The 12,701-nt window shown below is 44.3% G+C and overlaps 1 protein-coding gene across 1 annotated transcript in view; it reads left to right on the top strand.

The window, feature by feature from the left end:
- DCC (DCC netrin 1 receptor) overlaps window positions 1–12,701 on the top strand; it is a 591,765-nt gene that overhangs the window by 185,821 nt on the left and 393,243 nt on the right. The window lies entirely within an intron of this gene.

Here is a 12,701-nt window from a genome sequence, read left to right as displayed (position 1 = left end):
GGCAACCCTATCCACCACTCATGTGGAGGAGTGGGGAATCGAACCCAGTTCTCCAGATTAGAGTCCACCGCTCCTAATCACTATACTACACTGGTAGTGGAGAGAGAGAGGGAGAGAGAGAGAGAGAGAGAGAGAGATGGTCATGCTAGTGTCGATCCACCAACAGATCAGTTTTGGTGAAGGGGCAGGATCATTTGGGGAATTCTAATTTGAACCCAAGTTATGCCTCAAATATAATGTGCGCATCTCACATTGTAAGGAGTTCACATTTTGAGTTTTCCCCGGCTCAAACATCCTCCACAGTGTACTTAAAGCATTAGCAGGAGCATTGACACTTTTGTTTTTCGTCTACTAAGTAAGGCATTTGGCATTCAGAAGTTTTTGTTTGCACTAACGAGGGCGATTGTGCATTAAAATCCGAGCTCTAAAATATTTACTTTTAAACGTTCATTGCATTAGATTCTAACAAGCCTTGAAATATGTGACTCTGCAATATTTATGAAGTTCTGGAAAGCGCCAGTGTTGAACAAGGTCAATTCTGCATAGCGCAATGTCAGATGGCTTCACTTTCACTTGTAGCTTTCAGAGATTAACAAAAGTGACAGGCCAGAGCAATTTTTATTTCACTTTCAGCCTCCACCTCCCCCCCCCGCCAGCACTTTAATAAATAATCAATAAGCACAAACGAATCCAGCAAACACTCTGGAAAAGGAGAGTTCAGAGGAGCATGAATATGGATAATGCCATAATTGTAAACTGGCACTTCGAAACAAGTAAGGTGATGAATGAGGTTTGCTTCCTGCACCTCTGATTAAATACATCAGTGTGTTCAATAATGGGGCCAATGCAGCTGAAAGTTATGAAGGCCCTGAGGGTATGGAGTCCATTCCTGGTGAGCGGAGAGGCACCCAAGCTGGTGATTGAAATATTTTATTTGAAGGATTGCAGCAGAGTTTATTTCATCAGGTCGATTTCAACCGTTGAGAAACCAGAGGAGAAACTAGAAGAAGAGTTGGTTTTTATATGCCGACTTTCTCTACCACTTAAGGGAGACTCAAACCTGCTTACAATCACCTTCCCTTCCCCTCCCCACAGCAGACACCCTGAGAGGTAGGTGGGGCTGAGAGAGTTTTAACAGAGCTGTGACTAGCCCAAGGTCACCCAGCTGGCTCTGTGTGTAGGAGTGGGGAAACAAATCCAGTTCACCAGATTAGCCTCCGCTGCTCATGTGGAGGAGTGGGGAATCAAACCCGATTCTCCAAATCAGAGTCCACCACTCCAAACCACCACTCTTAACCACTACAGCATGCATGCGAATGCAAAGTTGTTGATCTTGCCCATTTGCAGGTTGGCACCTGCAGATAACCCTGGTCAGATGAGTGAAGCTGTCATAGTGAAGCATAGGGGGACAGGAAGTCTAGCAGATATGAGGTTCCAAGGCCATGAAGGACTTTGTGTGTCATACCCCGAACCTTGACATGGTAACTGATGGGCAACCAGTGGAGTGGCTGCAGAATGGTTGTAATATGCATGCTCCACCTAGCTTCTAATAATAACTGCAGCAGCCTTTTGTACCAACCGGAGTTGACTTCAAAGGAAGATCCACACTGAGTGCATTACTGTTGTCTAATCTTGATGTTACCATGGCATGGATCCAGGTGGCCACATCAGCCGAATCAATGTATTGAAAGTGGGTGTTTTATAAAATGTATTTAATGATTAATTGGTTAGAAGACCTCAGATCTTGTTGGATTCGATCTCTGTCTTCTGGATGTTTGCTTCTCTGCCCAATTTGGTGTTGTCTGCAAATTTAATAAGTAGTCCCTCCACCCCCTCATCCAGATCATTTATAAAAATGTTGAAAAGTATCGGGCCCACTGGACACCTCCCTCCAATCAGGGGAAATGCCATTGACAACTACTCTTTGGGTTCAATTCTCCAACCTGTTCCCTATCCACCTAATTATCCTAGAGCCTAGTCTGCAGTGCTCCAGTTTACCTATCAAACATCATGGGTGACCCTATTAAAAGCTTTACTGAAATCCAGGTAAACTACGTCAATGGCCGAAGGCTTTCACGGTCAGAGTTCATTGGTTCTTGTAGGTTATTCGGGCTGTGTAACCGTGGTCTTGGAATTTTCTTTCCTGACGTTTCGCCAGCAACTGTGGCAGGCATCTTCAGAGTAGTAACACTGAAGGACACTGTCCTTCAGTGTTACTACTCTGAAGATGCCTGCCACAGTTGCTGGCGAAACGTCAGGAAAGAAAATTCCAAGACCACGGTTACACAGCCCGAATAACCTACAAGAACCAATACGTCAATGGCGTTTCCACGATCCAGTAAACTTGTCAGTCAATCAAAGAAGGAAATGAGGTTGGTCTGGCAGGACCTGTTGGGGACAAATCCTCCCTACTGGGGAGGTTAGTGATTGATCAATTAAAAATCCATTAAAGAGGGAAACCTGTAAAAAACAAACAAAAAAACCAGCCTTGGGAAATAAGAGAAAAGCCAACAGTGGCAGTGAATGTCAAGGTGCCATTTCAGAAGAGGAATGGGATATTATTCCTTAAAGAGTGATGTTTATCATGACCCTGCATGTGCAAGTGTGTTAAGTGCCATCAAGTCGCTTCTGACTCACGGCGACCCTATGAATCGATGTCCTCCAAAACGTCCTATCCTTAACAGCCTTGCTCAGATCTTGCAAATTGAAGGCTGTGGCTTCCTTTATTGAGTCAATCCATATCTTGTTGGGTCTTCCTCTTTTCCTGCTGCCCTCAACTTTTCCTAGCAGGATTGTCTTTTCCAGTGACTCTTGTCTTCTCATAATGTGACCTCAGTTTAGTATCATTACCCTAAAGTCCTCAAACTATTAATGCCGTCAAATTCCTGATATCTGCAAATAAGCACAGCCTGTTTTCAACTGCTGTTGTGTTGGACAATGCTTATGCATACCGGCCATCAAGCTGTTAATGTTCTATCATCCGCTTTAAAAAATATGTCATGCTAGCATCAAGGCAGCTTCCAACCCATCAGTGAATTTGACCTCATGGGGCTAAGGGGCTTGTTTGCACTTTCCAAGCCCCTGTTAAATACACTTACTGTTGATCAAAACACTAAACTTCCAAAGGTCACTGAATACCAAAATGTAACCTTTTACCTTCTAGCAGAATGGCATCGAAAGGTCCACTCATCATTTCCCTATCTCTCAAAAGCTTTAAATCCATAGTTAATCTGTGCTGTTCACACAGATCTCCAGTGGAGGTTCCACGAAAGTGGAGGAGATTACATTGAACGGTCCTGTAATATTTATGCGGGGAGGAACAATGAGGGACACAAAGAAGCGTTCTTTCAAAAATGTCAGCGTTGCCAGCTCTACAGAGCTGTATTTACTGCAGTAGCGCCATAGAGATGCCCATCATAGTCTGATGGAGTTAAACCGAACCTGAAGGGATGACATGCCATTCTAGAGCCAATTTGGTGTAGTGGTTAGGAGAGGTGGACTCTAATCTGGGGAACCGAGTTTGATTCCCCACTCCTACACATGAAGCCTGCTGGGTGGCTTTGGGCCAGTTCTCTTAGAGCTCTCTCAGCCCCACCTGCCTCACAAGGTGTCTGTCGTGGGGAGAGGAAGGGGAGGAGATTGTAAACCAGTTTGATTCTCCTTAAAAGGTAAAGAAAAACTGCATATAAAAACCAACTACTACTCCTCTTCCTCCTCCTTCTCCTCCTCCTCTTCTTCTCTCTTGTAAAAAATTACAAAACCTGAGCCATTGTATGAAAATCTGGGAGCCCAAAGGGGTCAACCCCCATCTCCATAGAAAAGCATTGTAAACTTTACCATGCTTTTCTATGGAGGAGGGGAGTGACCCCTTCGGGACCCCATAAAATTAGACCTCTGACTCAATATTCACCAACCTTTGGGGTTCATGCAAGGAGAGTCCCTTGAAGCTATCCTGAAAATTTGGGAACTCTTCCTCCAAAAATGCCTCCATAGGAATTTTGAAAGAAATCCCCATAGACTAAAACGGGCCCGATTTTTTTGGTAAAACCAGAAATAAAGCCAAATACCCTTTTACTGGTATGGGTATTCGGCTTTTTCCGGGTTTACCAAAAAAAGTTGGGCCCAATAAACCTGAACTCAACATTTACTGATTTTTTTTTTTTTTTTTTTTTTTTGCACAATCCTAGCCAGAGGTCTTGGAAATTCATCTTTACCTTGCCTTATTATAACTATAAGGATCTGTTCTAGGGTTTGGTGTGTATGTGGAAACATGAGAAAAATAAGTCAGTTCTTGTCAGTTTTGTTACAGAAAATTCGAGGCAAGCACCGACTACATCACCTCTTCACAAAAGCAGATTCTCATGCTGCAGGTGTATGCAGTCCCAAAACGTGCAAATTTCTTCCCTTAAAAACAGGCCCCAGTGAAAAAATACTACCGTACCTGTTCTGCACCCCTCAGTAAATTTATTACTTTTTTTAGTTCTGTGCGTGTAATAGTCGGGAAGCAGATAAAGTAGTGCAGAGGGAGAATAAATAAGGGGAACAGAAAGGAGAGTAATTATCAAATTTGCTGCTGATTGCAAATTTGGGGACATAATGCAATGGAGTTTTCAAATCATTTAATTATATTGATAATACACTGCCGTCTATATTGTTGTTCAGGGCCCTACATCGCCATGAGAGTAAATTCTGTCCTTAATAAGGAATATAACAAGTAACCGGCTGGCGAAGGATTCCAGTGTCGCAGTGATGAGGGAAAGTCCACTGTGTAATAGAGACAAATAGAATTCAAGTTTGAAGGCAATGAGGCAAACCAAGGTGGTACATATGACTGCAGCAGGAAAACCCTGGAGGCCATTATCTTAGGGTTCTTTGTCATTGCCGTTTTGTAGGATGATAGAGTGACAAAATTATGGAGATCCATCAACAAACGGAGCAGCCATCGAATTGGATTTGTGTGTTTTATACTGTACAAGGCGTTCAAACAAAGAATAATGTTCTGAGGATAATAATTGGGAATGTTTGATGGGCTCGGATTTTTGCGCACAAGCTTGACTGAACCTGTACAATGTGGGCTACAATCTGAACATAAGAACATAGGAAAGGCCATGCTTTATCAGACCCAGGCCCATCACGCCCAGCAGTCTGTTCACACAGTGGCCAGCCAGGTGCCTCTAGGAAGCCCACAAACAAGACAACTGCAGCAGCATTATCCCGCCTGTGTTCCACAGCACCTAATATAATAGGCATGCTCCTCTGATCCTGGAGAGAATAGGTATGCATCATGACTAGTTTCCATTTTAACTAGTAGCCATGAATACCCCTCTCCTCCATGAACATGTCCACTCCCCTCTTAAAGCCTTCCATGTTTGCAGCCATCACCACATCCTGGGACAGGGAGTTCCACAATTTAACTATGACTTGTGTGAAGAAATACTTCCTTTTATCAGTTTTGAATCTCTCACCCTCCAACTTCAGCAGATGACCCCGCATTCTAGTATTCTGTCCACGCTCTCCAAACCATGCATAATTGTATAGACCTCTATCATGTCTCCCCTTAGCCACCTTCTTTCCAAGCTAAACAGCCCTAAGTGTTTTAACCGCTCCTCATAGGGCAGTTGCTCTAGTCCCCTAATCATTTTGGTTGCTCTTTTCTGCACCTTCTCAAGCTCTGTAATATCCTTTTTTAGGTGTGGTGACCAGAACTGCACACAGTATTCCAAGTGCGATCTCACCATAGATTTGTACAAGGGCAGTATGATATCAGCAGTTTTATTCTCTATTCCTCGTCTAATTATGGCCAGCATGGAATTTACCATTTTTACAGCAGCCGCACACTGGGTTGACATCAATCTGATGTGGGCTTAATCATGCATCCTGATCCTGGAACCGAACCCACTAGATTCTAATGGATACCCCATTTTCCTTCATTGTTGCAGTAAGCTTCTCAATGCATTCAGAAGATTCTGTTGCAGTGATGAAGCCAAGGGAAGTCATTCTAACACAGAATGCAAATTGGTCACAGAATTGTCCTACCACCATAATTAGATAAGGGAGGCATCGTGTCTCTAGCAGAATTGTACAGGAAATATTATCATTTTATGAACCCACACTATTTCAAAAGCATGTCCTCTACATCTTAAGCATGTATACTCTAAAGTAAATCCCAATGAGTGCAGTATGACAGCCCTAATAGCGCAGACTAGCCGGATCTCATCAAAACTCAGAAGCTAAGCAGTATCAGTACTTGGATGGGAGACCACCAAGGAAGGAAGGCGATGCGATGCAGAGGAAGGCAATGGCAAACCACTTCTGCTCATCTCTTGCCTTGGAAACCCCATGAGATGGAACTTCATGGGGTTGTCATGAGTCAGTTGCGACTTGATGGTGAGGGCCAACATGGGGTAGTGGTTAGGAGCAGTGGACACTAATCTGAAGAACTGGGTTTGATTCCCCACTCCTCCACATGAAGCCTGCTTGACCCTGAGCTAGTCAGAGTTCTCTCCGATCTCTCTCAGCCCCACCTACCTCACAAGGTGTTTGTTGTGAGGAGAGGAAGGGAGGGTGATTGTAAGCCATTTTGAGACTCCTTAAAGGTAGAGAAAAGTGGGGTATAAAAACCAGTTCTCCTCCTTCTTCACCTTTTAAGTGTGCTTAGCAGTGGAGCTTAGGGTTGTCAACTCCAGATTGGGGAATTCCTGGTGATTTGAGGGTGGAGCTTGGGGAGGAGAGGAGAGACCTCAGCAGGGTATAAAGCTGTAGAGTCTACCCTCCAAAGCAGCCATTTTTCTCCAGGGTAAACTGATCTCTGTGGCCTTGAGATAGGTTGTAATTCTAAAAGATCTCCCGGCCTCCCCTATAGGTTGGCAACCATAGCATTGCAGCCAGCAATGTAGCCATTCTGTGTTTGGTACAGCTGCTCCAGAGCTACTCCAGAGCTAACTGGTTGGCTTCCATGAAGATTTCATTGGCTTCAGAATTTTAATAAGATTCTTTACTTGCATATACTGTGACAAAGAAGCATCTAGGATCATCTGTAAATTGATTGTCAAAAAAAGTAAAGTTGCCTTACAGCAGCTCAGACCATTGATCGAAGAAGAAGAAGGAGGAGGAGGAGGAGGTTTTTATATGCCAACATTCTCTACCACTTAAGGAAGAATCAAACCAGCTTACAATCACCTTCCCTTCCCCTCCCAACAGACATCCTGTGAGCTAGGTGGGACTGAGAGAGTGTGACTGGCCCAAGGTCACCCAGTTGGCTTCATGTGTAGGAGTGGGGAATCAAATCCAGTTCACCAGACTAGCCTCTGCTGCTCATGTGGAGGAGTGGTTCTCCAGATCAGAGTCCACCGTTCCAAACCACCGCTCTTAACCACTACACCACGCTTGCCTAGAATGGTCACTGAAACTGAGACTGATGCTGGACAAATTTCCCCCAGTCCTGATATCGAAAGGATACAACTTAGAAATGCTCTTCCCTGTGATAGACCTCATTCAGAGGGGTTATTAAGTCAGGCACTCTCATGGTTGTGTGAGCTTACATTCTCTGTGTATCTCTAACCCCCAGTTCAGTCCCTGGCATCTTGCAGGAGATCAGACTGGAAAAAGAAAAGGGGAAAAAATGCTTAGGCTATAGAGAACTGAAGCCAGAAAGGGTCAGAATCAGTGGGCCAGGGAGAAAAAAAGCAGTGGTTTAAACTCTGCGGGAGCATGAGAAGTGAAAAGTCACATTACTCACTTGCAAACTTTTTAAAAATCTAAATGCCTGTACAAATATGTCCCAGTTTGGGGCTGTTGGATCCCTATCCTTTTTTATTCCAAAGTGTTCATTCCACTGTGCTCCTTCCTTCTTCTCTTGAAGCCCAGTGCTTCCTGAAGATACAGATGTTTGCCCCTAACAGATGTGCGGGCTTTGTGAGGCAAAAGAGGATTCCTTTTTCTATTCATCCCTGCTTTTAATTTTCGGCAAAAGACTTCTCACATTTTTCCATGAGTTCCCTCCTGCTTATATGTGTATATATGTTTCCTTTCAAACTGAGTTCTAAGCCTTAATCTAAAGGAAAGGAATTATTTTAAATTAAAGGAGTAAAAAAGCAAAAAGCAAATATATTGCAAGATTTCTGTGCTAGAGAGACAAAAGGCAATACAGTATCCTCCTGAACACATGAAGCTGCCTTATCCATGGTCCATCAAAGTCAGTATTGTCTACTCAGACCAGCAGCAGCTCTTCAGGGTCTCAGGCAGGGATCTTTCACATCACCTACTTGCCTAGTTCCTTTAACTGGAGATGCTGGGGATTGAACCTGGGACCTTCTGCATGCCAAGCAGGTGCTCTACCACTGAGCCTTGGCCCCTCCCCCTCCTGACTTTAGGATTCTTTCACTAGGCTAGTAACTCTGTAGTAGAGCCTGGTATCATCTTTTGGGTGAAATGGAAGAACTGGCATGCTTTGTTGAAGAGACATTTATGACCTAGCAGGAGAACAGCAACCAAGGTGAGAACAGAGTTATTTGGGCTGAGGTAATGGGTGTCTGATAGGGACAAGCATAACAACCTACAGAGAGTCACCTGACATGACTAAGCATGTTTTTCTATGGCATTACCAGTTATACCATAAAGATTGACAGCAGATGGGCTAATTTTCCCTTAGCTGGGCTGAAGGACTGGTACATGGGGGCACCATTTTAGAATAGGTAAAGTAAAGGTGGTCCCCTGTGCAAACAGCGGGTCATCACTGACCCATGGGGTGACATCACATCCCAATGCTTACTAGGCAGACTTTGTTTACAGGAATTGTTTTCCATTGCCTTCCCCAGTCATCTACCCTTTACCCCCAGCAAGCTGGGTACTCATTTCACCCACCTCAGAAGGATGGAAGGCTGAGTGAACCTTGAGCCGGCTACCTGAAACCGACTTCTGTCGGGATCGAACTCAGGTTGTGAACAGAGCTTGGACTGCAGTACTGCAGCTTACCACTCTGCGCCACCGGGCTCATATTTTAGAATAATGCTATCCAAATTAAAGGATTGTGACCAGTTTAATTTCTTAGTTCTGTTTTAGTTAATCGTTAGGTGGCAACTCAACTGATACTTTGGACTTGATCTTCTTGCTTTGGGGAACGAGGCTTTAATTTTTGCCAGCTCTTAACTTTAATAATTATACTGATGTCTGAAGTCTGTTGTTATCTCTAGCACCTTCAAGTTTTATTATGTTTCGGGTCTTTGGAGTTGAATTTTAGATGCATATTTTGTTGAATTGCTTTATTGATTTTTGAGAATCATCTAGGAATCATCTGTTGGATGGAGGTGATACAAGTATTTGTAATAAATAATGAGTTCTAAAAAAAAATAGGGAATTATGTCCCCAGTACAGGTGAGCTTGTGGATATCCTCAAGCCAAGTAGAAGATTACAGATTTTTTCATGGAGTTGCACACATTTTGTGTTGTCGTGAAATTGTGAAATTTATAGTGAATTTGGAGAAGAACTCATGAAACCAGTTGCCATACTGAATCAGACCCTTGGACCATCGAGATCAGTATTGCCTACTCAGACAGGCAGCAGCTCTCTAGGATGTCAGGCTGAGAGTTATTTCACATTACCTACAACCTGATCCTTTTAACTGGAGATGCCATGGATTGAACTTGGGACCTTCTGCATGCCAAGGAGGTGACAGCTAGCGTGGTATAGTGGTTAAGAGCAGTGGTTTGGAGTGGTGGACTCTAATCTGGAGAACTGGGTTTGATTTCCCACTCCTCCACATGAGTGACAGACACTAATCTGGTGAATCAGGTTGCTTTCCCCACTCCTACACATGAGGCCAGCTGGGTGACGTTGGGCTAATTACAGCTCTCTTAGAGCTCTCTCAGCCCCACCTACCCTACAAGGGGTTGATTGTGGGGAGGGGAAGGGAAGGTGATTGTAAGCCAGTTTGATTCTTCCTTAAGTAGCAGAGAAAATCGGCATATAAAAACCACTTTTTCTTCTACTAGTTTTAGGTAAAAGGTAAAGGTCCCCTATGCAAGCACCAGGTCATTCCTGACCCATGGGGTGACATCACATCCCAACATTTCCTAGGCAGACTTTGTTTACGGGGTGGTTTGCCAGTGCCTTCCCCAGTCATCTTCCCTTTACCCTCAGCAAGCTGGGTATTCATTTTACCGACCTTGGAAGGATGGAAGGCTGAGTCAACCTTGAGCCGGCTACCTGAAACCAACTTCCGTTGGGATCGAACTCAGGTCATGAGCAGAGCTTTGACTGCAGTACTGCAGCTTACCACTCTGCGCCACAGGGCTCTACTAGTTTTACTCATATGTAAACCTTGCTTGTCTGCTCATATGTTTTTCTTCTTCGTTTCCTCCTTCATTTATATCAACCCATAGCAGAGAATCACCTCATCTTCTGAATCTTTTTCCTCCTGAAGCACCTGCGGTTTCTCAGCTTCCCCCCTTCTTTTCCTCCTGCATTTCCCTTTATTAAAATTAATACACTTTGGATGTTGTGCAGTTCAAGGCAGTTTGAGGTCAAGTATCTAGCCAGCGTGGAGATGGTGTAGACAGGTGATAAAAATCCATTTTTACTTCATGTACCTTTTAAAAATCTATGCAGGGAGCAGAGCTACACCTAGGGGTCATTGGAAGAAACTTCTGTGTCTTAATTTGACGATACATCTGGGTTGCGAGGGGGGATCACGCTGGTGTAGTGTGGCATTTGAGCTCACATAAGCACCTCTGGCTCTAGAGTCCCATCAGCTCCCACAAAAAATGGTGGCAGGCTGTTTAACAGCTCTCTCATAGATCTCTTTGGCTAAGCTGTGAAGAGGCTGTTTGAATGTCTCTTTCCTTAGTGATGCTCCATCCTGGTGTGCTGAATTTTCCGTACACCCAATTATGCCTCCTGTAAAATTAGTGGGGTGCCTAGGTCCCCCTTGGCCATCAGCAGGGGGAAGGAGGAGGCTTGCCAGATCCACTTTCGGAAACTCCTGGAGATTTGGGGGTGGAGCCTGGGGAGGAATGGGACCTTAGGGGGGGTACAATGCCATAGAGTTCCCCCACTGAAGCATTCATTTTCTCCAGGAGAACTGATCTCTGTAGTCTCAAGATGAGCTGTAATCCCAGGGGATTTATAAAAAAAAATAAGTGAGGTTCCATAAATATCTCCCGTAAGGATCCACACAAAACAAGGATGTTCCCATGCAAGTCCAGTTTGAGTTCTGCAGCAGTCTCTTTTAGATGGATCCTAATTTTGCCCCTCGGCAACCATCGAGAGTTTACTTTATGACCAATTCTCATCATATGTCATCTCCCTCTAATCTAGGGTTGCCATGGCCCCCCTGGCCACCCATGTGGTATGGGAGGTAGTCTTGCCTGAGCCAGGTTGGGAAACACCTGGAGGTTTGGGGATGGAGCCTGGGGAGGACAGGGACCTCAGTGGGGTACAATGCCATAGACTCCACCCTCCAAAGCTTCCATTTTCTCCAGGGGAACTGACCTCCGCAGTCTGGAGATGAGCTGTAATTCCAGGGGATCCCCAGTTCCCACTTGGAGGCTGGCACCCCTTGTGTAAGGGGGGCAGGAGTCAATCAGTCCTCCCATTTCTCCACACCTTTATGAGACCAGTGATTCAACTGGCTTTGTGCTGCATGGCTAGACCCTGTAAATCCAAGAATAATGTTTATATAACTTCACATGCTACAAGTCCAACTCCAGGGTCCAGATTGCTGTTTTGCATGTAGTTGTCTATCCAAAAGGTAATATGTATGCAGATACCTGCTTGTAGTATTACCACAACAAACCTTGACCTAAGCACCAAATCTGGATATCCAGGTTATCTTACAATTTTTGTTAGGCTAGTGCAATTCTCTCAGCCCCCCCCCCCCACATTTGATTTCATGGAGGGATTGGGTGTTTGAACAGAAATTTCATTTACGTTGAGTTGATTTCTATGGATTCTGTAATATTACAATGGCACATGTTTAGAGTTGTTGTATTCCAGTGAGATTTATGTTTTTTTCAGTAGTTCCCTTTGGAATACCCCAGAAAATACCCTTAAGAGTTGAGCAGAAATGCATGGCTATCTCTACCACAGTTTTTAAAAAAATCTGGAATAGCCAGAACCCTGAAAACATATACAACTACAGAATACGGTGTACGTATAAAGTGACTTTTGAATAAGGAGTGTGGTTTTTTTTACATCAGTTGTTATTTTAGTATCTTCGCGGCAACCTATTTTGCATATAGAATCATCTATTACCTCAGATTGCAGTTGCTTCTATTTTCTCCCTGTTTCTGCCATTTATTTCCTTTCTCATACTTCAAACAAACCTGCTTTGAGTGGGCTGCAATTTTACATCCTGCCAGATTGGAAGTCAGATGGGATACACGCCATTCCATGCTGTTACAATGTACATGGAGCCTAAGAGAATGTTATCAGCATGGTGTAGTGGTTAAGAGCGGTGGTTTGGAGCGGTGGACTCTAATCTGGAGAACTGGGTTTGATTCCCCACTCCTACACATGAAGCCAGCTGGGTGACCTTGGGCCAGTCACACTCTCTCAGCCCCACCTACCTCACAGGGTGTCTGTTGTGGGGAGGGGAAGGGAAGGTGGTTGTAAGTCGGTTTGATTCTTCCTTAAGTGGCAAAGAAAGTCTGTATATAAAAACCAACTCCTCCTCCTCCTCCTCTCCTCCTCCTTCTCCTTCTCC

The sequence above is a fragment of the Euleptes europaea genome, chromosome 4, assembly GCF_029931775.1.
Source record: "Euleptes europaea isolate rEulEur1 chromosome 4, rEulEur1.hap1, whole genome shotgun sequence".
NCBI classification, from domain to species: Eukaryota; Metazoa; Chordata; class Lepidosauria; order Squamata; family Sphaerodactylidae; genus Euleptes; species Euleptes europaea.
Note: the sequence above shows the minus strand (reverse complement) of the source record. Positions and strands in the feature narration are given on the sequence as shown.